This window comes from Lagenorhynchus albirostris, chromosome 4 (assembly GCF_949774975.1).
Source record: "Lagenorhynchus albirostris chromosome 4, mLagAlb1.1, whole genome shotgun sequence".
NCBI lineage: Eukaryota > Metazoa > Chordata > Mammalia > Artiodactyla > Delphinidae > Lagenorhynchus > Lagenorhynchus albirostris.
The window spans coordinates 64656837-64680935 of record NC_083098.1 but is presented as its reverse complement, the minus strand read 5'-3'; positions in this window follow the sequence as shown (position 1 = coordinate 64680935).

Here is a 24099-nt window from a genome sequence, read left to right as displayed (position 1 = left end):
AGAGTATATAGAAAGAAATTTATTATGAGGGATTGACTCACCTAGTTGGGGAGGCTGAGAAGTCCCGTGATCTGCTTTCTGCAAAGTGGAGGCCCAGGAAAAATGGGGGTATAGATTTAATCCAATCCTGAAGGTATGAAAAACAGAAAAGCCAATGATGTTAAGTCCCAAGTCCCAAAGGCCTGAGAACTAGAAGCTCTGATGCTCAAGGGCAAGAGAAGATGGATGTCCTATCTCAAGCAGAGAGAGCAAATTTGTACTTCCCTTGCCTTTTTGTTCTATTTGGGTTCTCAAAGGATTGGATGATGTCTACCCATATTGATAAAGGAGATCTTCTTTACTAAGTCTACCTATTCACAGACATACCCAGGAATGTTCTACCAGCTATCTGGGCGTCACTTAGCCCAGTCAAGTTGACACATAAAATAAAGCATCACAAAATCCAATTATTAAGATGGTGCAGCCATGAGACTGAAGCATTTTCAATCAGTAATTTGTGGCATGGGGCAGTTGTCTGGCAGAGTATCTAAAGCCAGAACCTACTTTAAATGAGCAAGAAAGAAATCTTTGCTGTGTCAAGCCACTGAGCTTTGGATGTTGTTTGATAATTTAGCCTATCTTAACTAATATATCAGGCGGGAGAAGACGATTTCAATTTGTGTAGGAATGGAAAATCATGGGAGTAGATATGACAGTTTAAGGAGAAAACTTAGAGGAAGAAGAAAAGACACCCTGGGACAGGCCCCAAGAAATTCCTGTGAGGGGCTGCAGAGGTGAATGACACAGATGCCAGGTAGATAATGTGAATAAATGAATTTGCAACATGAAGCATACATTGATAAAAACTGGAAATCAAGATACTCATCTAAATTTGATACTTATTCAATATGTTCACATTTTGAACTCTTTTAGTTTTTAAAAGCTGCCAGTTAATTTTATTAAAAAGTAAAGATAAAAAAAGTCAATATATTGTGTCAGACAGACTGGTGGCCTGATTAAATAAAGACTCTGAACCACTGGTTCACATCATCTCATCTTCTAAATATATTCAAATTTTATTCCCCCCCACCCCACACACACATTATATTTTTTCTGTCTTAAGCCTATTCAATTCTCTTTTACGTTAGAAAAAAAAGAGGGAAAGTAGAGAGGATGAAAGAGAGAGAGAAAGAAAATCAAAGCAGGCATTGTTTTTGAACAAATGGTCAGAAAGAACTAATTTCCTTAAGAATATGCTGCTCATTTACACAGCCTACCCAGCAAGACAGAGAAGCAGGGGACTGGATGGTGATAATGGTAATTTCTCACATTAGAGATGTGATAACCTGAATTCTGAAATTGTTATGTGATTATAACTTATCTGCTTAAAGTAGTTTGTATGTTCAGATTACTCACACTTAGTGTGTACACACTTAGTGTGTATATGTGTGTGCATGTAACTGTTCCATCATGAGCATGTAGTCGTTTCAGTGTACTCTATGTAAGGCAATCAGGGGTGAATTAAGGGACAGAATCTTATTCTCAAGATACATATTTTTTAACAATATCTTCAATTGTTTAAAGTGATTGAAATAAAAATAGATTGCTATTGAAATACACATTTTCAGCAGTTCTTTTAGATGCTTCTATGTCTATGGTCAAGTAGAGGATTGAAATAGTACACAACAAAACAGAAGGAAACTGCTGGTCCAACACAGACAGATAAAAAAGAATGTGAAAGAAGTTGAGGCATAAAGGATAGAATGAGAAGCTAAAAAAAAACTGAGTAAGTTTCCCAGAAAGAAAGAATAGGGGGAATGGAGAAGAAGCAAGATTCAAATTGAAAACTGCTGACAATTTTTCCAAAATAGAAGATCCGTATTCTCAAATTATTTCTCCCTATTGAGTGCCAAGTAAACCAGTAATAATTAAGAGTTCCACAGCTCAATACAAATTAGTGAACATAAAAAATTGTAACAAAAACTTACAAAATACTAAAAGGATCTAAAAGGGAAAACAAAATACCCAACAAAATATGGCAATAAGGCAAAGATTAGAAGAAAAAAAGAAGGAAAAAATTATTTTAAATTGCGATAGTCCATTTAGAAGTCCAATAATTTACGTCAAAGTCATAGAATATTTACATGGATCACTTGGTGTCATTTCCCACCATTGTTCCAATGGCCACATTGCTAATCAGCCATAGTGCACTTCCCCTGAGCTGAAATCCTCAGCACTTTTCCCAACAGTGTGCTTGGCATTGAGATAAACCATAGTTTCCATTCCAGAATGGCTAAAATAGAGTGTGGAAGATGGTAGATTTTCAGACAGTGACAATAAAATTTCACCTCTATGCAAAAAGAGGATCTTCTCTTGCCTGGCATGGCCATTTGCACAGGTTTCATGACCCAGTAATGTCTGTGCTTCCTCCTGGTGGGATTTTCCAGCCATGGGGCAGCCTCACTAAGCTGTGACTCAGCCCCCTTCTCTCTGAGTTATGGGTATCCCTGCTTTTCATTCTTCTCTTCTACTATGTTCTAGTTCATAAGATGAGAAGTAAAATGTTCTCACTTTTACATTTCTTTCAGTACTGTTTTTAATACAGTATATATAAAAGATTTTCCTGGTTTACATCACTGACGCAGGTTTTTTAAAAAAACTTTTTATTTGTTTTATTTTACTTATTTTTGGCTGCATTGGGTCTTCATTGCTCTGTGGGCGCTTTCTCTAGTTGCGCTGAGAGGGGGCTACTCTTCGTTGCGGTGTGCAGGCCTCTCACTGCAGTGGCTTCTCTTGTTGCGGAGCACGGGCTTTAGGCACGCGGGCTTCAGTAGTTGTGGCTCAAGGGCTTAGTTGCTCCGCGGCATGTGGGATCTTCCCGGACCAGGACTCGAACCCATGTCCCCTGCACTGGCAGGCAGATTCTTAACCACTGCGCCACCAGGGAAGCCCCACAGATGCAGTTTTATCCTAATTTTATAACATCTATTTTCACAAAAATGTAGGAATTAGGAGAAATGCTGCTATCTTCCTTGAAAGTTCTGCCAATGTCTACTTTTAATATTCCTATACTATGTGAGGTTTTTCTGATGATCAAGGTTGGGAGAAAATTTTACTATAAATCCTAAGACTACGGGGACTCTGGGATTATAATACTACAGTGCTTCTCAAATACTTTCATCAAAGTAGTTGTTATGATAGGAGAGAAGGAATGCTTACTTCCAGTTGTCTTGAAGGCATGTCCTAAACATCGTTAGTGAACATAACACTTTTTTTGAAATTATAAGGTTTAACATATAAAGCATGAAAATATTTCCAAACAGATGCCACATCAATGTAGTTTCAATATAAAAATATTTCAAAATTGCCACTGACTAAACTTGACACTCTAAAAGGAACACTGTATTTATTCTGAGAGTAGATATACTACTCTGTCATGCACCTTCAGTTAACTCTCTTCTTGAAGGTGCTATACATTAGTTTGAAAAGGCCAGTTCTATGACAATCATTAAATATAAAATATATATTTATTGTAATGTCAAATAAGTTTTTCTGAAATGACAATAATAAAAATAATCTCAATTTTATGAAAGACATGACAGTCCATTCAGAAAATCTTTGAAGCTGCAATTACTGCTATCAAGTCCAGATTAATTTAATATAATTTTTATTTGTCATGTATCGCTATTTACAGTGTAGGATAAAAATGTAATGGTAAAATATACCCAAGCACCTGGGCTTTACTGACAATAATGACAACAAAATCAATGGATTCTATCAGTTGTACATAAGTTATTGTTTTCAGAATAGTTTTCTTAATTTATTAATAATGCAAAATAATACCAGTACATACAAACTATACACAAACATAAGCAAGATAATTAAATCTCTATAGATCAGTTCACAATTGTGTACACTTTAGAGCATGGACACAAAACAACTGGCAAGGAGTGAAAAATGAGATTGCCTAATACCATTTTCCAAGGTAGATAAGAAATCTTTTTCCCAATAGAACCTACTATATATGTCCTCTATTCTTAACTTTTATTTAGTAACAGCATTTGGAAGTATAACATCCATTTATATGATTTATTCACATGGGCTATAAAAACAAACCCTTAAATAATGTATTTTTTAACTTGTAAGCAATTTATTAAACATTTTATATGGTCTCTCTTTACATTCTTCTCTTTAATCTGTCTTTTGGCTTGAAATCGGACTTATTTCTAAAAAACAAAACAATGCAATCAGCTCAAAGTTTGAACTTTGTTCTGATTTTTCTTTCTTTTTTTTTTTTTTTTGTCAGTGATCCATACATAGTTTGGAGCTTTGAAAGAGAGTGGAGGTCTAGAAATTTATGTTATTGAAAATAATTAAATTTCAGAAGCAGCAGTGTGAAAAAAGACATGAGTGAACTAGAGCTCTTATAAGCTCTATTGCAACTATATAATTTTACAAAATCATTTGACCTTAATTCTAACACTTATAATGTCATTAGAGATGAGATTTGTTTCTCTTTTAGAACTAAATTCTATTTGTTGATACAATCACACTCTGCGGCATTGACAAATTTTCAGCAGCTGGATGAGTTACAGTACATTGTTTCAAGAAATGCAAATCATCAAAAGAATTTCACAAAACCAATTTTTTTGGCACTTTTCACTGCTTATTAGAAATTTCTTGACAGTTGAGTTCATCAAAAGTGACAAGTAACAATTAATTGTATTTTTCCTCACTACAGATCTGAAGAAAAATACTGACTACAACCAGCATTTAAGACCCCAGGAAACATTGTTTTTTCTTCAGAAAGCACAGAATTGGGATTTGCCAAAGCAGCATGGGTTAATATCTTGATATGCACACTTAAAGGAATATGTGAAGGTCTAAAGTAAATCCACACAATAAGAAAGAGTTAAGCAGATGTTGCACAGCTGAAGTCTTCAACATTACTTTGAATCACTTTTTGTTTTTTAAATAGAATGTAATCGTATGAGAAAACTTAAGCCTATTCAGTATTATTATAATCTTATTTCATCTACTGTCCTTTGACAGAAAATTTGGAAATTTTAAAAAACTGTCCTTTAAACTTTAAAATGTAAATAATAATTTTTCACAGCACATGATGATAGCACATCAGTAGAATCTACGCTTGGATTAGAATGCAATGATTTGACTTTGCTGATATAGGCTGATCTAGCATGCTGAACTGGGTGTTCTCTATGTGAAGGTTATTACTGAAAAAACTAAAGATTTCAGATATTTGTTGTCAGGATGGGCTGCAGGCATTTTATAGAGTCATATGTATTGAAACTGAAATTTCTGCTGATATGGAAGATTAGTAATACCAAATTTTACTTTGATTTAGACCATATTAACAAACTGAAGGAGAAAAACCATATGATCATCTCAATAGATGCAGAGAAAGCTTTTGACAAAATTCAACACCCATTTATGATAAAAACCCTGCAGAAAGTAGGCATAGAGGGAACTTTCCTCAACATAATAAAGGCCATATATGACAAGCCCACAGCCAACATCATCCTCAATGGTGAAAAACTGAAAGCATTTCCACTAAGATCAGGAACAAGACAAGGTTGCCCACTCTCACCACTCTTATTCAACATAGTTTTGGAAGTTTTAGCCACAGCAATCAGAGAAGAAAAGGAAATAAAAGGAATCCAAATCGGAAAAGAAGAAGTAAAGCTGTCACTCTTTGCAGATGACATGATCCTATACATAGAGAACCCTAAAGATGCTACCAGAAAACTACTAGAGCTAATCAATGAATTTGGTAAAGTAGCAGGATACAAAATTAATGCACAGGAATCTCTGGCATTCCTATATACTAATGATGAAAAATCTGAAAGTGAAATCAAGAAAACACTCCCATTTACCATTGCAACAAAAAGAATAAAATATCTAGGAATAAACCTACCTAAGGAGACAAAAGATCTGTATGCAGAAAATTATAAGACACTGATGAAAGAAATTAAAGATGATACAAATAGATGGAGAGATATACCAGGTTCTTGGATTGGAAGAATCAACATTGTGAAAATGACTCTACTACCCAAAGCAATCTATAGATTCAATGCAATCCCTATCAAACTACCACTGGCATTTTTCACAGAACTAGAACAAAAAATTTTGCAATTTGTATGGAAACACAAAAGACCCCGAATAGCCAAAGCAATCTTGAGAACGAAAGAAGGAACTGGAGGAATCAGGCTCCCTGACTTCAGACTATACTACAAAGCTACAGTTATCAAGACGGTATGGTACTGGCACAAAAACAGAAAGATAGATCAATGGAACAGGATAGAAAGCCCAGAGATAAACCCACGCACATATGGTCACCTTATCTTTGATTTAGAGGCTAGTTTTAAAGACAAAGGGAAATTTGGAAATGATGCTACAAGTAAATTTCTACACAGTTCATCATAGCAAAAAGATAGGAATAATATGATCTTATAAAATCTAACAGCATTAACTTAGTTGTCAGTTGTTGTGGTCTATGGATGGGAGTGCAGAATGACAGATAATAATAATAATAATAAAAAATTTAGTTAAACCCAGTGTTAATTCATGTGTCTCAGGTGGTTTCCTTCTTGTGTCCTATAATTGTATTGAAAGATAGTGATTTATAAATGTAAAACTCCACTGTTTTAAAAATTCCTTGAGACAATGTCTTAATTTCTTTTGTCTTCTCTATCCTTCTCCTCTCTTCATGAGCACACACACATGCACACTTACTCACACACATACATATGAACACACAGAATCTTACAAACCAGCAGGGGTGCAACCACCATATACACCTTAACACAAATCCTTCATTTCTGCCTTTGTATTAGAAATAAAGCTTGACTAAGAACAGATGAGAAAATTCAGATTAAATAAAAGAGAGACAAAACAACAAATACAAAGATTAAAAATATTAAAAGTGGTTCATCAAAACATATTTCTCTGTTTATCCCCTTTTCAAACTCTTACTTTTTTGCTGCTACTGTTTTTACTGCTCTAAATATTATATTATGCGTCAGTTACGTCTCAATAAGGCTGGAATAAAAAGAAACATTCAAGTTTCCCCCACTCTCTTTTAAAAGTTTGAAAATGCAGTTTTCTATTTTTTGTTTTATTTCTTATAGTAATAATTAAATTCTAAAATTACAAAAGAAGTCATGAAAGAAAGCAATAGATAATTCAAATATATCTCTGGGGGTAAATATATTGTTACAATTTGGTGAATATCATTACAGATATTTCTTTATGCATCTGTACATGGAGAATGATGTCTATATCCATGCCTGCATGCCTGCATGGATAGATGGATGGGTAGTTGCAGAACAAATAGTCAGACTGATAGATAGATTTTAAAATAAGCTCATACTTTTAAAGATATTTACAGTAAGAATCATTAAGTGGAAGCAAATAATCTTTTTTAGCATGAAAGTATTTGGGTAGAGCATTGTTTTCTAGACAAATTTATTTGATCTATGCGATATACCTCTAAAACACATGGGTTGGTGAAAGAAGGAGCTTGGTTTGTGTGTAGCTCCTGAAAATTCCAGAGAAATATACACATTATCTTCTACAGAGCTGTTTTTGAGGTGAGGCAATGCTATACCCCTGCCTGCCCTGCCTTTCTGTGCTATTTCTTTCTAGAGATTAAATATATATATATATATATATATATATATATATATATACACACCACTGTTTATTTCATTCAGTCAGGGCTTATTTCAGTCCCATGAGTTTCTGCTCACATTCCCAATTCCTAAACATGACTGAAAAACGACATAATCAGAAGCCATTCATTCCGGCACCTTCCCGGGTACCATGAATATGCAGCACTGTCTATGCTTAATGTTTTTGCCACAGCAGTGTATTCATAACTCACCCACCTCCAACTCAATCAACTCGGAGATAGAAAAGCATTGGTAAGAATTCTTAGGATGAATTCCATTCTCCTCCTCTCAGTGCTGTTTGGCTGGAGGAGGCCAAGTAGTTCTGATCTAAAATCTTTTGTTTCTTTCCCTTATAGCTACATTTTCCTCCCTTAACAGTTCATTTATTTTTCTCTTGTCTATTTGATACTGGTACATAAATGAAATTTTATTTTAATATCTTTATTTCATTGTGTGTTGGAAAAGGGAGCATCTATACTTCTGTTTTATTCTGTCTGACCCACTCCAAGTCCAGATTTTAATATCATATTACATTTGTATGCATGCAAGCACGTGAACACACACACAGAAACACACACACACCAGTAGAAGATATGTGTAGGTTAGAGATATAAAGTACACTACTTGCTAAATCTTTTTTCAGACATTCATTATATTAAACTTTAATTTTGTTCAAAAGGAAAAATGCTTACCAAATTATAATTTATGCTTCCTCACCATTTTATTTACTTGTGTTGTACATCATTTCAGCCAGGTGTTGGCACATTAATCATAATCTCAGCATGCTTCGCTAACTGTAACATTATTTCTGAAGTATTGTAAATTCTTCCCCTAATCTAGATCCTCTACCCCAGCTCCAAGAATAATATATAGCAAACCTTCAAGCATTCATTAGCTAAATGTTCTACAATGAGTTATTTTTTAAACCTACAGTTTATTACCATAAATAATTGCTGGATTCACCAAGTAAACAAAGAACAATAAAAGTCTATAAAATGTAATATTAAAATTAAATAAAAATCCCATAATGAGTGACAGCTGATGGATAATAGTGGATTATATTACACTAAGGCTGTCACTAGTCAAGGAAATCATTTTTCAGCTTTAATATTCAAATCACATAGCAGAAGCTACATGTACCTTATACCCATATAACTATTTTGTACTGACACCATTAATCCACATCAAACATTATGACATTATAAAACTCTTTATCATATAAAATATTACTGTCACTTGATTGAATAGATTTTTATTTTTGTCCTTCTTCTTCATCTTTTTTTTTCCCTGAAAATATATTGGTCAAATACTTGCCTGATATATGTGATACTTTATTCTCTAAGCTCTTTACATCAAAATACTAGTGTTCCTCTAACGTTAAGCATGTAAATCATTAATACATGTTCTACCACTAGTTAACTAGGTTGGGGAGACACTGCCTGTTGAAATCAATGCTTGAATATTTACAACTCTCATTAGCATATTAAAAAGTCAGAGTAGGCTTACATTAAAGAAAAATAAATGTTTAACTTTTTGTTAAATCTGGTAGTTACCAAACTTTTTGGACTAGCTGATTTTGCATATTGTAGAGCTAATCAGGAATGTGTACTTTGTTGTTTTAGAGCAGTGGTCATAGAGGGATTCTCGGAGGATATCTAAGGTGAAGGATAAAGAATAATTAGCTAAGGAAATACAGACTGAGATAAAAACTGTATTGGCAGTTAAAATGTTTAACCAGCTATCTGCACAACTTCACTGGCACTGACCAGTCAGAGGATACTCATGCTGTTAAACCAGACCTGGACTCTAGAAATGAATCATAGAAACCCTTCTGTCCTGGCACTAACCCTTTTATTCCTGGATCATGTGGCATTTTGAAGTCCCAGGGAGGATGTCAAAGTAACTCAGGCAGCAGAAAGTGGAAAGCCTAGGATCTCAGGAGATGGATATTTAGCAATCAGCATTAAAAATTTGAACATTTTAATAGAAGTAATAGTTTGTGGCTGAACTATTAATACAATCCTGTATAAGACTGACCTCGCCTTAAGGACAAATCTGAGAAAAGGAACAGAGATCAGAGGAGATATGTTGTCGTTTTTAGTAAGTTCTTATTAAATTAAACAAGCTGAACTTTTTCATCTTGTAAAAGTTCGTAAGAAATTCCCTTTTAAAGGCAGATGTAGAGGACATGGCCAGTCACTATATTTGGATTATAGTGTAAGAAAATCGTTTCTGATTCTATCAGGGTGTCATTCCTTGAGATTCTTTCTTCTCCATAATCCAGAATCTTGAAATAACACTTAAAAACCAATGATAAGAAAGATGGCGGAAGAGGAAGACATGGAGATCACCTTTCTCCCCACAAATACATCAGAAATACATCTACATGTGGAACAACTCCTACAGAACACCTACTGAATGCTGCCAGAAGACCTCAGACCTCCCAAAAGGCAAGAAACTCCCCACGCACCTGGGTAGGGTAAAAGAAAAAAGAAAAAAAAGACAAAGAATAGGGGCGGGACCTGCACCACTGGGAGGGAGCCATGAAGGAGGAAAGGTTTCCACACACTAGGAAGCCCCTTCGTGGGCGGAGACGGCGGGTGGTGGAGGGGGGAAGCTTTGGGGCCGCGGAGGAGAGTGAAGCAACAGGGGTGCGGAGGGCAAAGCGGAGAGGTTCCCGCACAGAGGAGCGGTACCGAGCAGCACTCATCAGCCAGAGAGGCTTGTCTGCTCACCCGCCGGGGCGGGCGGGGCTGGGAGCTGAGGCTCGGGCTTCGGTCGAATCTCAGGGAGAGGACTGGCAGCGTCAACACAGCCTGAAGCGGTTAGTACGCCACAGTTAGCCGGGAGGGAGTCGGGGAAAAAGTCTGGAGCTGCCGAAGAGGAAAGAGACTTTTTCTTCCCTCTTTGTTTCCTGGTGCGTGAGGAGAGGGGATTCAGAGCTCCGCTTAAAGGAGCTCCAGAGACGGGTGCCAGCCAACGTGGACCCCAGAGACGGGCATGAAACGCCAAGGCTGCTGCTGCAGCCACCAAGAAGCCTGTGTGCAAGCACAGGTCACTATCCACACCGCCCCTCCCAGGAGCCTGTGCAGCCCGCGACGGCCAAGGTCCCGAGATCCAGGGACAACTTACCCGGGAGAACACAGGGCGCGCCTCAGGCTGATCCAACGTCACGCTAGCCTCTGCCGCCGCAGGCTCGCCACGCACTCCGTGCCCCTCCCTCTCCCCGGCCTGAGTGAGCCAGAGCCCCCAAAGCAGCGGCTCCTTTAACCCCGTCCTGTCTGAGCGAAGAACAGATACGCTCAGGCGACCTACACTCAGAGGCGGGGCCAAATCCAAAGCTGAATCCCGGGAGCTGTGCAAACAAAAAAGAGAAAGGGAAATCTCTCCCAGCAGCCTCAGGAGCAGCGGGTTAAATCTCCACAATCAACTTGACGTACTCTGCATCTGTGGAATACCTGAATAGACAATGAATCATCCCAAATTGACGCGGTGGACTTTGGGAACAACGATATATATATATATATTTTTTTTTTCCCTTTCTGTGAGTGTGTATGTGTATGCGTTTGTGTGTGATTTTGTCTGTATAGCTTTGCTTTTACCATTTGTCCAAGGGTTCTCTCTGCACTTTTTTTTTTTACTTTAGAAAATTTTTTCTTAATTATTTTTTATTTTAATAACTTTATTTATTTTACTTTTTAATTTACTTTAATCTTCTACTTTCTTTCTTTCTTTTCTCCCTTTTATTTTGAGCCATGTGGAGGACAAGCTCTTGGTGCTCCAGCCAGGTGTCAGGGCTGTACCACTGAGGTGGGAGAGCCAAGTTCAGGACACTGGTCCACAAGAGACCTCCGAGCTCCATGTAATATCAAATGGCAAAAATCTCCCAGAGATCTCCATCTCAATGCCAAGACCCAGCTCCACAAGCTACAGTGCTGGACACCCTATGCCAAACAAGTAGAAAGACAGGAACACAACCTCATGCATTAGCAGAAAGACAGGAACACAACCCCATCCATTAGCAAAGAAGCTGCCTAAAATTATAATAAGGCCACAGACACCCCAAAACACACCACTGGACGTGGTCCTGCCCACCAGAAAGACAAGATCCAGCCTCAACCACCAGAACACAGGCACTAGTCCCCTCCACCAGGAAGCCTACACAACCCACTGAACCAATTTTAGCCACTGGGGACAGACACCAAAAACAATGGGAACTACGAACCTGCAGACTGTGAAAAGGAGACCCCAAACACAGTAAGTTAAGCAAAAGGAGAAGACAGAGAAACACACAGCAGAGGAAGGAGCAAGGCAAAAATCCACCAGATCTAAAAAATGAAGAGGAAATAGGCAGTCTACCTGAAAAAGAATTCAGAATAATGAGAGTAAAGATGATCAAAATCTTGGAACTAGAATGGAGAAAATACAAGAAACGTTTAAAAAGGACCTAGAAGAACTAAAGAGCAAACAAACAGTGATGAACAACACAATAAATGAAATTAAAAATTCTCTAGAAGGGACCAATAGCAGAATAACTGAGGCAGAAGAATGGATAAGTAACCTGGAAGATAAAATAGAGAAAATAACTACTGCTGAGCAGAATAAAGAAAAAAGAATGAAAAGAATTGAGAACAGTCTCAGACACCTCTGGAACAACATTAAACGCACCAACTTTCGAATTATAGGGCTCCCAGAAGAAGAAGAGGAAAAGAAGGGGACTGAGAAAATATTTGAAGAGATTATAGTTGAAAACTTCCCTAATATGGGAAAGGAAATAGTTAATCTAGTCCAGGAAGCACAGAGAGTCCCATACAGGATAAATCCAAGGAGAAACACGCCAAGACACATATTAATCTAACTATCAAAAATTAAATACAAAGAACAAATATTAAAAGCAGCAAGGGAAAAACAACAAATAACACACAAGGGAATCCCCATAAGGTTAACGGCTGATCTTTCAGCAGAAAATCTGCAAGCCAGAAGGGAGTGGCAGGACATATTTAAAGTGATGGTGAAGGAGAAAAACCTACAACCAAGATTACTCTACCAAGCAAGGATCTCATTCAGATTTGACAGAGAAATGAAAAGCTTTACAGACAAGCAAAAGAGAAGAGAATTCAGCACCACGAAACCAGCTTTACAACAAATGCTAAAGGAACTTCTCTAGGCAAGAAACACAAGAGAAGGAAAAGACCTACAATAATAAACCCAAAACAATTAAGAAAATTGTAATAGGAACATACCTATTGATAATTACCTTAAATGTAAATGGATTAAATGCTCTAACCAAAACACACAGATTGGCTGATGGATACAAAAACAAGACCGTATATATGCTGTCTACAAGAGACCCACTTCAGACCTAGCGACACATACAGATTGAAAGTGAGGGAATGGAAGAAGGTATTCCATGCAGATGGAAATCAAAAAAAGCTGGATTAGCAATTCTCATATCAGACAAAATAGACTTTAAAACAAAGACTATTACAAAAGACAAAGAAGGACACTACATAATGATCAAGGGATCAATCCAAGAAGAAGATATAACAATTTAAAATATTTATGCACCCAACATCGAAGCACCTCAATACATAAGGCAAATACTAACAGCCATAAAAGGGGAAATCGACAGTAACACAATCATGGTAGGGGACTTTAACACCCCACTTTCAACAATGGACAGATCATCCAAAATGAAAATAAATAAGGAAACACAAGCTTTAAATGATACATTAAACAAGATGGACTGAATTGCTATCTATAGGACATTCCCTCCAAAAACAACAGAATACACATTCTTCTGAAGTGCTCATGGAACATTCTCCAGGATAGATCATATCTTGGGTCACAAATCAAGCCTTGGTAAATTTAAGAAAATTGAAATCCTATCAAGTATCTTTTCCAACCACAACGCTATGAGATTAGATATCAATTACAGGAAAAAATCTGTAAGAAATACAAACACATGGAGGCTAAATAATGCACTACTTAGTAACCAAGAGATCACTGAAGAAATCAAAGAGGAAATCAAAAAATACATAGAAACAAATAACAATGAAAACACAATAACCCAAAACCTATGGTATGCAGCAAAAGCAGTTCTAAGAGGGAAGTTTATAGCAATACAATCCTACCTTAAGAAACAAGAAACATCTGAAATAAATAACCTAACCTTACACCGAAAGCAATTAGAGAAAGAAAAACAAAAAAAACCCCAAAGTTAGCAGAAGGAAAGAAATCATAAAGATCAGATCAGAAATAAATGAAAAAGAAACGAAGGAAACGATAGCAAAGATCAATAAAACTAAAAGCTGGTTCTTTGAGAAGATAAACCAAATTGATACACCATTAGCCAAACTTATCAAGAAAATTAGGGAGAAGACTCAAATCAATAGAAATAGAAATTAAAAAGGAGAAGTAACAACTGACACTGCAGAAATACCAAAGATCATGATAGATTACTACAAGCAACTATATGCTAATAAAATGGACAACCTGGAAGAAATGGACAAATTCTTAGAAATACACAACCTTCTGAGACTGAACCAGGAAGAAATAGAAAATATGAACAGACCAATCACAAGCACTGAAATTGAAACTGTGATTAAAAATCTTCCAACAAACAAAAGCCCAGGACCAGATGGCTTCACAGGCGAATTCTATCAAACATTTAGGGAAGAGCTAACACCTATCCTTCTCAAACTCTTCCAAAATATAGCAGAGGGAGGAATACTCCCAAACTCATTCTACGAGGCCACCATCACCCTGATACCAAAACTAGACAAAGATGTCACAAAGAAAGAAAACTACAGGCCAATATCACTGATGAACACAGATGCAAAAATCCTCAACAAAATACTAGCAAACAGAATCCAAAAGCACATTAAAATGATCATACACTATGATCAAGTGGGGTTTATCCCAGGAATGCAAGGATTCTTCAAAATAGGCAAATCAATCAACATGATACACCATATTAACAAATTGAAGGAGAAAAACCATATGATCATCTCAATAGATGCAGAGAAAGCTTTCTACAAAATTCAATACCCATTTATGATAAAAGCCCTCTAGAAAGCAGGCATAGAGGGAGCTTTCCTTAACATAATAAAGGCCATATATGACAAACCCACAGCCAACATCATTCTCAATGGTGAAAAACTGAACCCATTTCCACTAAGATCAGGAACGAGACAAGGTTGCCCACTCTCACTGCTATTATTCAACATAGTTTTGGAAGTTTTAGCCACAGCAATCAGAGAAGAAAAAGAAACAAAAGGAATCCAAATTGGAAAACAAGTAGAGCTGTCACTGTTTGCAGATTACATGATACTATACACAAAGAATCCTAAATATGCTACCAGAAAACTACTAAAGCTAATCAATGAATTTGGTAAAGTAGCAGGATACAAAATTAATGCACAGAAATCTCTTGTATTCCTATACACTAATGATGAAAAATCTGAAATTGAAATTAAGAAAACACTCCCATTTACCATTGCAACAAAAATAATAAAACACCTAGGAATAAATCTACCTAAGTAGACAAAAGGTCTGTATGCAGAAAATTATAAGACAGTGATGAAAGAAATTAAAGATGATACAAATAGATGGAGAGACATACCATGTTCTTGGATTGGAAGAATCAACATTGTGAAAATGACTCTACTACCCAAAGCAATCTACAGATTCAATGCAATCTCTATCAAAGTACCACTGGCATTTTTCACAGAACTAGAACAAAAAATTTCACAATTTGTATGGAAACACAAAAGACCCCAAATAGCCAAAGCAATCTTGAGAACGAAAAATGGAGCTGGAGGAATCAGGCTCCCTGACTTCAGACTATACTACAAAGCTACAGTAATCAAGACAGTATGGTACTGGCACACAAACAGAAATATAGATCAAGGGAACAGGATAGAAATTCCAGAGATAAACCCAGGTACATATGGTCACCTTATCTTTGAAAAACAAGGCAAGAATATACAGTGGAGAAAAGACAGCCTCTTCAATAAGTGGTGCTGGGAAAACTGGACACCTACATGTAAAAAAATGAAATTAGAACACTCCCTAACACCATACACAAAAAAAAACTCAAAATGGATTAAATACCTAAATGTAAGGCCAGACACCATCAAACTCTTAGAGGAAAACATAGGCAGAACACTCTATGACATAAATTACGGCAAGATCCTTTTTGACCCACCTCCTATAGAAATGGACATAAAAACAGAAATAAACAAATGGGACCTAATGAAACTTCAAAGCTTTTGCACAGCAAAGGAAACCATAAACAAGATGAAAAGACAACCCTCAGAATGGGAGAAAATATTTACAAATGAAGCAACTGACAAAGGGTTAATCTCCAAAATTTACAAGCAGCTCATGCAGCTCAATATCAAAAAAACAAACAACCCAATCCAAAAATGGGCAGAAGACTTTAATAGACATTTCTCCAGAATATATACAGATTGCCAACAGACACATGAAGGAATGCTCAATATCATTAATCATTGGAGAAATGCAAATCAAAACTACAATGAGATATCATCTCACACTGGTCAGAATGGCCACCATCAAATAATCTACAAACAATAAATGCTGGAGAGGGTGTGGAGAAAAAAGGAACCCTCTTGCACTGTTGTTGGGAATGTAAATTGAAACAGCTACTATGGAGAACAGTATGGAGGTTCCTTAAAACACTACAAATAGAACTACCATATGACCCAGCAATCCCACTACTGCGCATATACCCTGAGAAAACCATAATTCAAAAAGAGTCATGTACCAAAATGTTCATTGCAGATCTATTTACAATAGCCAGGACATGGAAACAACCTAAGCGTCCATCAACAGATGAATGGATAAAGAAGATGTGGCACATATATACAATGGAATATTACTCAGCCATAAAAAAAGAATGAAAGTGGGTTATTTGTAGTGAGGTGGATGGACCTGGAGAGTGTTGTACAGAGTGAAGTAAGTCAGAAAGTGAAAAACAAATACCATATGCTAACACATATATATGGAATCAAAAAGAAAAAAAATAGGTCATGATGAACCTAGGTGCAAGATGGGAATAAAGATGCAGACCTACTAGAGAATGAACTTGAGGATATGGGGTGGGGGAAGGGTAAGCTGGGACAAAGTGAGAGAGTGGCATGGACATATATATACTACCAAACATAAAACATATAGCTAGTGGGTAGCAGCTGCATATCACAGGGAGTTCAGCTTGGTGCTTTGTGACCACCTAGAGTGGTGGGATAGGGAGGTTCGGAGGGAAGGAGATGCAAGAGGGAAGAGATATGGGAACATATGTATATGTATAACTGATTCACTTTGTTATTAAGCAGACACTAACACACCATTGTAAAGCAATTATACTCCAGTAAAGATTTAAAAAAGAAAAAATAACCAATGATAAAAAGACCACCCACTATAAAAATGTATAAAACTTGGTTATGCTTTCCTTGAAGAAGATAACTCAATTATTAAAAATCATTAGTATGTGGCTTAGTATGTAGAGGAATGCAAACTAAAATTACAATGAGGTATCACTACTGCAACAACTTAAGGGGTTAACATTAAAATTAATCACAATATTCAGTCTTCTGAGGATGTACAGAACTAGAAATTTCCTTGCACTGGGTTACAAGAACGTCTCATATATGTCTAATAAAATCTTGGCTATAGCTAATTTCCCCAGCATGCTTTTTAAAGGGGCTACTTTTTTAATTTTCAAAAGTATCTTATTTGGGACAATAAATTACATGGATAAATTACCTGACTCATTGGATGGAGTGGAAATTGGTACAACTATGTTTAAAAAGCTTTGCATTTTCGACTATATTGGAAGTGCATAGCCTATATTCCTTTTCTTCCTTTCCTTGTTTCTTTTTCTTCTTGAAATTTTCTTTCTAAAATTCTTTAAGTGAGGGCAAGGAATCTGCTGCAGATGAGAGAACTCTGTGGCCTAGAGTGGGATGTAAGAGCCCACGCAGGGAGAGAGGGAGCACCTAGGATGGAGAGTGCTCTGCCTTGGGGTGCTGAAGCCTGAAGAGTGTAAGAAGGTTTCCATTTGTGGCTGCACTAGTGTGGAGTGTTGGAATCCAAGTGGGGTGATGAAGGTATTTGGATAGGCGGATAGTACTCCAATAGGAGTACCATTGGTGGTAATAGTTTGGTTATAATAGAGACGTGTAATCTTACTAGTTAAGTTATTTTTTTATTGGAGTATAATTGCTTAATAGTTAGGTTATTAAGGATAATTGGAGCAAGATTTTTCACTGTCAGAAGGGAGTTAAAATATGGAAAGGGAAGAAAACTAGAATAAACCTTGGGAACTGGATTAGAATTGGAGTGAGCTCATGGTTTTTAAATCTGGAAAGAATTTAAATGTCCATCAACTATTGAATGGATGTTATGTTATAGGATGGAATACTAAACTGCAATAAAAATAACTAATTCTCAGCTACATGCGACAATATCACTGAATTTCAAAATATCTTTGAACAAATTATGCCAGACACAAAAGTATGTATACAATGTGATTCTACTTATGTCATGTTAAAAGTCAGGCAAAAATAGTGTTTAGGAATGCATATTCTGCTGGTAAAAATATTTTTAAAATTTGGAAAGAATTAAAATCAAGTTCAGAATAGTGGCTACCTTCACAGGGATGAGGTAGTGATTGGAGGAAGAGGCATAAGGGGGGTTTTTGAATTTCTGACAATTTCCTCACCTGGGTGAAGTCTACATGAGTGTTTGTGTTTTGGTAAATTACTGAACTGTACAGTTTTGTTTTAGGTACTAGTTTTAAACATGGTATATTTTACAATCAAAATAAAGGTAGTATGACTGTGAAATGGAGTAAATGGTTATATTAAAAACTATAGTAGGGCTTCCCTGGTGGCACAGTGGTTGAGAGTCCACCTGCCGATGCAGGGGACACCAGTTCATGCCCCGGTCCGGGAAGATCCCACATGCCGCGGAGCGGCTAGGCCTGTGAGCCATGGCCACTGAGCCTGCGCGTCCGGAGCCTGTGCTCCACAACGGGAGAGGCCACAACAGTGAGAGGCCCGCGTACCACAAAATAAATAAATAAATAAATAATTAAAAAATAAAAAATATAGTAATCTTATGTTTCACTAGGGTTTTACAGCTTTCATAGATTCTAACCCATTTAGGATCTAAATCAATCTTCAGAATGAACTTATAATTAGATATTATTATTCCTGTATTACAGATGAAAAAAGAATTCTCACAAAGATGAAGTTGTCTATGATTTTTCATCTAGGAAGTAGTAGAGCTGTATATAAAACTTAGTTGTAAGACCCAAATTCAATATTCTTTTTATTATAATATGTCTAGTGCAGTGCCTGATATATAGTGAGCTTTCAATGAGAATTGTTGAGTTAAAATACAAGATATGGATGGATTTCTTCTTCTGGGCTCCATCAGTGCTCTCTTTATTCATCTATTTCTGTAACTATAGCGCTCTATAATAGAGTATTGATGTCTGCCTTCCCTACTGTACTGAATTCTTTGGGGGCAAGGACAGCACCTAGCACCTCTGCATTATTGTTTCCTAGCATGTCTGCCATAAAATGAGTGTCCAATGAATAGTAGCTGAATTTATAAATAATCTACTTGGAAAACCAATGGTGACATGCATGGAGTAAAAGCAAGAGGAAATAATTGCTTAGCTTCATGGTGCTTACTTTAAGTGTGTAAGTATATGGGCACTCTACAAAGTATTCCATTCTCCTTATAAGCACTTCTCAATTAAATCCTTGCTCAAGGCTTGGTATAGAGATTTGATTCTTAAACTTTATAAAAACAGTGATGCTATGCTAGCTATGTGCCAATAAATCCTCTTCCAACAATTAAAATCCTATAATTGCTTTGTTTCTTAAATTCTGCAATTAAAAATCCAATTTTTTCCAATTTGAAAAAAGGAGTGAAAATGAATGTAGAATTAAATTAAAAACATTTTTTTTTTGCAAATGTGCTCAGATTTTTACTTCAGCTTTTTATTTGTATACAATGGTACATGAATGCTTAATTGTATTAGAAGAAACTTTACAATAGACCTTTAGTATCATGTTTATCAAATGACAGTTCTTCTTTTCCTTTGTTCTTCATCTTTAAACAGAATCTACCTGAAATGAGTATTAGGGGAAAAATCAAAGCAAGGAGATATGCTCTACAAAATTTAGGTCAATATTATTTAACACCAAAAAAACCTTGATTGTACCCAAATAGTGAGAGATATTTAATTGATATAAATTTTCCCTCTGGCCCTCAAAGTATCAATAAGAAAATGTTAAAACATAATTATAAGTGTATTAATACCAGTGACAGTGTTGATCAATATGACATTTATAGTGTATTACCTATTAGCACAAAATTACTACAAGTTAAAGTAACAAGGATATAACTAAATAGTAACAAAATGCATTTGCATTAGAGATATTGCTTGAAAGTTTCTTAAAATTATCCTTATTTCACTGAATTAACAACTGATGATGGCTTCATTTATATAAAAAGCAACAAAATTTTGAATGTGAAAATGCTTATTGCAATGAAGATAATCTTTTCATATTCAAAATTTTATCTCTTTTTACCTATAAATGAGGACTTATAACTTTTTTCCAGATGTTTCCAAAGCATTGATTTGACATTTATGGTTCTGATCATGTTGGACATTAAATCTAACCCACTGCTGCAAACAACTATAAAACTGGACAAAATCTATTTTTTTTGGCATTGGGCAACACTGGACAGCATAGGACTGTGGTCTCTGGCAAAAGGGAAACAGATGAGGTGACCTCTACATTTATCCAGGCTTTTTGCATGAGGGCACATTTGAAAACACAGTATGGCATAGTGAAGCTCAGAGAGCAGTGTTCTTGCTGGTGGAGGAAACAGACTGGAGTTCATGGCAGCTGAAGTTGATGTAACTTATAAGAGTGGCTAAGAGAGAGGAGAGTTCTGCATAGAAAATGAGCCACATAAATTTTTACAGGGGATCCTTTGAGTCTTTGGCTAAATACTCTTTCACATACCCAATACAAGATTCTGCTAATCCTTGTAGAAAGCTAGTACTTGGGAACTGTGAGCTGAATGGAGATTCTGGAAGTCATGTATTACTGGAAGAGGTTAGATTTCTGGCCTACCAGATGGAGAAAACAGAAAGAAAACTCTAAGAATTCCATTAAAACATCAGGAAACCCACTCCTAGGGAACAGGGCTATTTATCCTGAGAATATGTGTTACTATAAACCCATCCAGTCACAGCTTAAAACCCAAGCTTTGTCAGGATCAATATGAGCCATCATATGTTAACTGCTTTCCAGAAATAAATTTTATAATTACTAGTAGAAAACAATAAAATTTATATTCTCAAAACATAGCAACTAAAATATCCAGCAAACAATAAAAGATTCCTAGATATGAAGAGGCAGGTAAATGTGACTCATAACCAGGAGACAAAAAGAAGAAAATATATGCAGAACCAGCAAGAAAATATCAATAATTCTGGAGACAGTTCAATAGGAAATATGCAAACTGAAGCACAGAATATTCAAAAATACCTTAAAAAACATGAATAGAGCCTCAGTGTCATGTTGAACAATACCCACAGTCTAACAAATGCAATCTGAGGCTCAAAGCAGAGAAGAGAAATGGGAGCACAAAAAATATCTGAAGAAATAATGGCTAACTTTTCCCCAATTTTGATGAAAACATCAACACAGATTCCAGAAGAACAATGACTCCCAAGCTAGAAATGCATAAAGAGAACCACAGATAAGCATATCACAATAAAATTTCCAAAACAAAGATTTAAAAAATTTGAAGGCAACTACAGGAAAAAGATTATACATAGGGTGGTAACAAAATGAAAGTTTACTAGCTTCTTTTCAGAAAAATGTAAGCAAGAAGGCAATGAATGACATTTTAAAGGGCTAAAAATAAAATGAAATGAATCTTATGCCCAATGACAATATTTTTCAAAAATAAAAGTGGAATAAAATATTTTCAGATTAAAAAAAAAAAACTCTGCAATTTGTCACCAGTAAAACTGCCCTACAAGAAATACTGTGCAAGTTAATCATGCTAATGGGAAATGGTACCACAAAAAAATTTGGATCTATTTGAGTGGTGAGTACTGAATCAGGTAAATATATGAGGAAATGTAACAAAACTTTTTCCCCTAATTTCTTAATTCCTTTGAAATAAAATTGATTGTTTGGAGTAAAAATATGAGTGAGGTCTGGCGCTAAGCTGGGAATAGAGAGCTGAAATGGTGTGCATACAAAATGAGGGAATCTGAATTTTGTTTTCTTTGGGTGGGGAATGGAAGAAGGAAGAAACTCAAGAGTGAGGGGTGCTGGGAGCTGGGAAGAAGTCAGAGCTGGATAAGGAGACTAGCAACCTAGATAAAGAAATTCTCCCTTAACCAAATAATGCTTTACACACACATATTTGCCTGGTTTTAGTGTTCCATTCTTGTGCTTGTTGAAGTGTTTAATTTTAGTCATGGAAATAGAATTGAGTTCCACACCTTAACTTCTGAAACGGAAGAAAAAAGACAGCCACAAAAAGGGCTGAGGGGAAAAAGGAATTGGGTCCTTGGCAAGAGCAGGAACTCAGAATCAAAAGTAGTTGTATTAACCAGAGGCCTTTAAAAATGCATGGAAATGTTGAGAAGATCATTGTACTTCCCATAGGAAGTTAGTAGATGGATATATCCAATTTTGTTTAAATTTCCAAGAATAGAGTAACATTGGCTAACACTGATTGATTCAATGTATCACAGGAATCAATTTGACCCATCACTGTTAATTTCCTTCAATTTAACAGACATTTAAATTTATTAAATAGAATTCTAATCTTTTGTTCATTTAGTAATTTAATATTTTTTGAGAGACTAATATGGGTAAATGCTATGGGGCAAAGATAATTTAATCAGAATTCTAACAATGAAAATAAACCATAAAATAGAGAATATCCCATAATTTTATCAAATGATAACATAAGGCAGAAAGAGTTAAGCAGTATGAAAAGGAATAAATGAAGTGTTGTGGATGTTTAGAGGAGAGGGAAATTTCTTCCATTTGTAGAGAAAAGGAGATCTTGATAGAAAAAATAGAATTTGCATTGGGCCCTGGATGATAGGAAGGATTTGATCACATTGTGACGGGATATACATTCTATTCAGAGTAAAGAGGTAGAGAAGAATGGATATAGGAAGGTGCATGGGGAATATGGAGAACACCAAGCTCTCACATGTTGTAGTGCATGAAGAAGAGTAAAAGGTGATGAATTATAAGGCTAGAAGAGAGTCAGGTTTCAGAAACCATGACTGTCAATCATAGGAGCTCTGTTCTTGGCCAAGAGGCATTCTTTGCAGGTTTCTTTTATTTTTTTTGAGGGGGAGTACTTCTGGAACTCTACTTCAGCAATATAAATCCTTAACTGTGTTTTGAATACTTTGCATAAGATTATTTGGGAAACCATTACTAAGGGCCTTGAAGAACTCACTTGAATTAAGGAGATTGCAAAGAAATGGCTTGTGGTGTGGGCGCATGTCTGAAAGATTTCAGAAATAGAATGTATAGAACTTGGCAACACCCATTTTCTCCCTCTGTTAATGTCTTTCTCTTTCTGACTTACTTCATTCTGTATGACAGACTCTAGGTCCATCCACCTCATTACAAATAGCTCAATTTCGTTTCTTTTTATGGCTGAGTAATATTCCATTGTATATATGTGCCACATCTTCTTTATCCATTCATCTGATGATGGACACTTAGGTTGTTTCCATCTCTGGGCTATTGTAAATAGAGCTGCAATGAACATTTTGGTACATGACTCTTTTTGAATTATGGTTTTCTCAGGGTATATGCCCAGTAGTGGGATTGCTGGGTCATATGGTAGTTCTATTTGTAGTGTTTTAAGGAACCTCCATACTGTTCTTCATAGTGGCTGTATCAATTTACATTCCCACCAGCAGTGCAAGAGTGTTCCCTTTTCTCCACACCCTCTCCAGCATTTATTGTTTCTAGATTTTTTGATGATGGCCATTCTGACTGGTGTGAGATGATATCTCATTGTAGTTTTGATTTGCATTTCTCTAATGATTAATGATGTTGAGCATTCTTTCATGTGTTTGTTGGCAATCTGTATATCTTTTTTGGAGAAATGTCTGTTTAGATCTTCTGCCCATTTTTGGATTGGGTTGTTTGTTTTTTTTGTTATTGAGCTGCATGTGCTGCTTATCAATTACAGTTTTAGTTTCTCTGACCCTCTAGGCCCTGGTTCCCAGAGTGCCTAGAGCAAGAGTGGTCTCATGGCCTATAGGACTGTATAGGGGCTAATGTAAGGCACCATGGAAAGTGTGGGCACTGTTAATGAAAAT